Raw genomic sequence first — 4,233 nt, 5'->3', positions numbered from 1 at the left:
AGAAGGCTTTTCAATCAAAATAAAGGTAGGAGTACTTTCATTGTCTTTTCATCACTTCAACCAGGTCCATTCTTCCAAGCAACTAAATGTTTAGATCTGAACTCAGAATTAAATCTCATTAATATCCAAGGGAATGAATATCTGAATTTTGTTCAAATCCAACTAGATGCAAATCTGCCATAAGATGATTGTGAGCAGAAAGTGGGCATTTTACCAACAGTAATGAGTTTTTTTAGAAATAATTAAATTCTTGACCTTTCATCACCTCTTAACATATTTTGGACCAAAAATACAAGATAGGAGTAAAATGGGTACCAACGACACAATAAAATAGGGGTATTAAACAACAAATAACTCATACAAAATGAGAGTTATCACACCCCCAAACTTGAGGTATTACTTGTCCTCAAGTAAAAGAAAATAAATAGAAAGACACCTAAAGAAAGGAACAAGAACGAAACTTACAGAAGGTGTTGGAAATTCGTCTAGTCAAGAGGATGTACAATTTCTTGCTTGATCTTCGTAGTGTTGTCGTTAATCAGTAGGGCTTTTGGGTTAGTGTTTTTGGCAATGATAGCGTGTATCCCTCCCCCAAACTTATCCTATACTACAAAAGGGTTTGAAACAAAAGTTCTCATTGATTCACTTTTGAGTACTTGGAAAAAGTTCATGACCCATTCTTGGCATAAACTTGCCCGTTCGGATAACCGGACTTTTTATTTTCGTCTTCCAATTTTCCGAAGACCGATTCTTATTATTATTTTTTTGTTTTGTTTTCTTTTCTCTATTTCTTTTTCTTCCTTTTTTTTCATACCTCCCAATTTTTCGAAGATATATTTTTTTCTTGAACACATCCTCCCAAACTGAATGATAACAATTTCCCCATTGTTGCCAATGGGACCAAAACGACACGGGTTGGGTGCAAAGGGAAAAGTGTTTGAGTTGAAAATAGAAGGAGGGCCTACATCCTTTTAACTTTAACACTACGAAAAATCATCCAAGAATGTTGTACCTGAAATAAATAATGGAACTAGACAAAGCAAAAAGAAATCCAACACCAATTTTCATAAATATTCACAAAAGAAATGACATTCCGCAAATCATACACAAAAGACGGAATAAAAGTGTATCTGTACCCCAAAAGATATACCCAAAAATAATGTTTTAAGAGGTAACAATGAAAAGTCGAGAATTAAACCATTTTATRCAAAACTGCTTACTGTGGGCAAGCAGGGACTGCATCAGCCTCCTTGGAGCTTTGGACAAGGGGAGCAGCAACTGGAACAGCAACAACAGGAATGATCGCAGTCGTGGTAGGTAATGTAGCAGCAACAGGAACATGAGGAGCAGGAGAAAAAGGCACAACAACAATGGAAGTAACCGGCATGTGAGTCTGCAAGGGCGGGAAGCATCGAACTTGGGGAGGGCAAAGACCGCTCGGGAACCTTGGAAGTTGGGCCGTCAAGAGAGTATCTTGACGCCCGAAAAGCTGTCATTCCACCCGGTTCCAATCTCTAGTATATGCCTAAAAACGAGCACTCTTCTTTTCCAAATCGGAGACTCGGTCGTCAATGCTCCCAACTTTCTTCAATATTGCCTCCAACTTCTGATTAGTTTCTTCCCATTGAAGTGCCAAGACAGACAGCCATGTGGCCGACCCATACCCCGAGCCTAAAGGATTGCTTTGAGGTGGCTCGGATGGGCTGGCCTCATCATTTTCCATATCTTGGCATTTCCGCATCTGCTTCGGTCATGGGGACAACGGGGGGCTCCGATATGTGCGCGATGAGTGGCTTGATAAGTGCAACATTCGGTGACTCCAAAACAGCGGCAACCTGTGGCTCGGGAAGAATGATCGGTGGTGCATTTGGTTGAAAGGTTGATGGCACCATGGGCTCTTCCGCATCTCTCTCAACCGGTACAGGATGTTGTAAATTTAAAAAGGGCCGAGAGGCTCTATGCCGACGGTCGACCGTGTTCTATCCCAATAAGGGAGAGCCGACAACAATTGAATCCTCCTCATGGGAAGGGACCCTAGCCTTGGCTATAAGCTTTGTGATAAGGGCCGGAAAGACTAAGCGTGAATGCATCCTTTGAGAGGCTGCTAAAATGGATGCATGTATAATCGGCCCAAGGTCGATTGGCAACTCACTCATTATGCAATAAAGGAGGACACATCGGTCCCGTGATAATGTACTATCATGAACAGTGGGGATTAAATTGTGTCGCAAAAACTGAAATTAAAGTCCCGCTTCCGTGTTTAAATAGCCGGCAAAAATGATTTGGCGCCGGTTGTCCCTCGACTATCCACGATCGGGGAACGTAAGGATGGAAGCGATATCATCATCGGTAACTTCACGAGTCCCATTCATAATCTGTGCAAACAAGCATTCCGGTGGTGGGACGAGTCCAAGGGCCGTATTAAGCGTGGGCCCCGACCAATCAACTTTCTTGCCCCGAATGTTCACCGAAATGCTCTTGGTGGTGCCAACGGCCGCGTAAAACTCGGTTACCCAAGATACATTGGCCCGTAAAGGGGTAATCACCAAATTATCCCACCGTAAAGCCACCAAATGGTGCCTGATAGCCATAAAAGAGTTGACCAACCGGGGGTCAAAGGCTCGTTCTAAAAGAATTTTATTGTTTTTGATACGGTTGTACCTCTCTTGAAATGGTATCACCTTTTCTTTCTTTTTCTTTGGTGTTTGCTGTCTCTTCTGCTTTGTTGCTGCCTTCCTCTTTTTAGAAGGTTTTGGCTTACTGACTTCCAAAACCTCCTCCTCTTGAATTTCCTTTTCAAAATCCTCCCTTTCCTCTTGTTCCTCATCATCTTCAGCCACATCCTCAGCATGTTCTAAGTCCTCGGCCATCTCATCCTCATAGTCACTGTCTTCAGGCACTGGTTTTGGTAATGGTTGAGGCATAACAGACTCTGAACTTGCACTTTCAAAACTCTCCGATGAGGTTTCTGTGCTCACAGTCTGCCCACTGGGGGCAGTAACTGGTATTTCCTCAACAGGAACTTCATGCTCTGTTTGAGTCTCAGGGGGTTGCTGTGGTGATTCTTCCAAAGACTCAGGAACAGAAAAAAGGAATAAATCCTCAGGATTGTTAGAGGCATTGGCTTCAAAATCAAAATGGAACTCCTCCTCTAAGGTATCACTAAGGTTAAAGTCAAAATCGTGTATGGTGGGTGGGCCGAGTGGTGTTGAGGGAAGAGGAATAGGGGGTTGTTGAGTGAGTGTAGGATTAATCGGTGTAGGTTTTAGCTGTAAAAACACCACCGGCCGTTGCGTCAAGAATAATCTTAGCAGCACTAGAAAGTCCATTATAAAATGTTTCCAATTGAATACAATGAGGGATTTCGTGGTGAGGACACTTCCTAAGAAGGTCCTTAAATCTCTCCCATGCATCCGATACCGCTTCATCTTCTTATTGGCGAAACGCCATAATTTCATTTCTAATTTTTACATTCCTTGTCGGAGGAAAGTATTTTTTTAAAATTTTTTCCGCCAAATCATTCCAAGTAAGGATCGAGTTTGGTGGTTGAGAATTTAGCCATGCTCTAGCTCTATCCTTCAATGTATAAAGGAAAAACGTCAAACGTAAGGCCTCTTGAGTAACTCCGGGAATTTTAAAATGATCCGTCATTTCTATAAAAGATTTCAAATGAGAGTGCGGATCTTTCGAAGATAATCCCCCAAACTGACCCATARCGGAAATCATTTGAAACATAACCGGCTTGGGTTCAAAAGATGTTGCTGTCATTTCGGGTCTACCAATTCCCGAGGCCAATTGACAAAATTCGGGAGTTGCGTAGTCCCGTATGCCTCTATTTTTGTCATCGACAATATTAACCGTGGCTTCCCGAGGAGGTGGATTATTCCCCATGGTACGGTTGGGATTTCGCCGATTGTTTCTACTTCTTCTTCGTCTCCTAATTGTTCTTTCTAACTCAAGATCAAGAGGTAAAAGATCACTGTGTTGTATCCGTGGCATACAACACAGGAACAACGAATGAAACAACTGACCAAGGCTCAAATAAAAATCAATATCTCAGGATAAAAATCGTGCCAGTCCCCGGCAACGGCGCCAAAAACATGATGTGCTAAAATGGTAAGTGTGCACACAGTGGGCACAAAGTCCCCAAAGTGGCGGTGCAAGTGCACGCCGACACTATGATCGCTTCAAGTAATAGAGTGGTATAGTACCAAGATCGTTTCCACAGGGACC

The 4,233-nt window shown here is 42.6% G+C and overlaps 1 non-coding gene across 1 annotated transcript; it reads left to right on the top strand.

Moving 5' to 3' along the window:
• The first annotated feature begins 3,361 nt into the window (after positions 1–3,361).
• Positions 3,362–3,468, top strand: LOC112504880. Its single transcript, XR_003068289.1, has one exon. It is a non-coding gene; the product is annotated as a small nucleolar RNA R71 (small nucleolar RNA).
• Positions 3,469–4,233: the final 765 nt, after the last annotated feature.

This window comes from Cynara cardunculus, unplaced genomic scaffold (assembly GCF_001531365.2).
Source record: "Cynara cardunculus var. scolymus isolate 2C unplaced genomic scaffold, CcrdV1 Un_Scaffold_7206, whole genome shotgun sequence".
Classification (NCBI taxonomy): Eukaryota; Viridiplantae; Streptophyta; class Magnoliopsida; order Asterales; family Asteraceae; genus Cynara; species Cynara cardunculus.
This window is presented reverse-complemented; position numbering and strand designations above follow the sequence as displayed.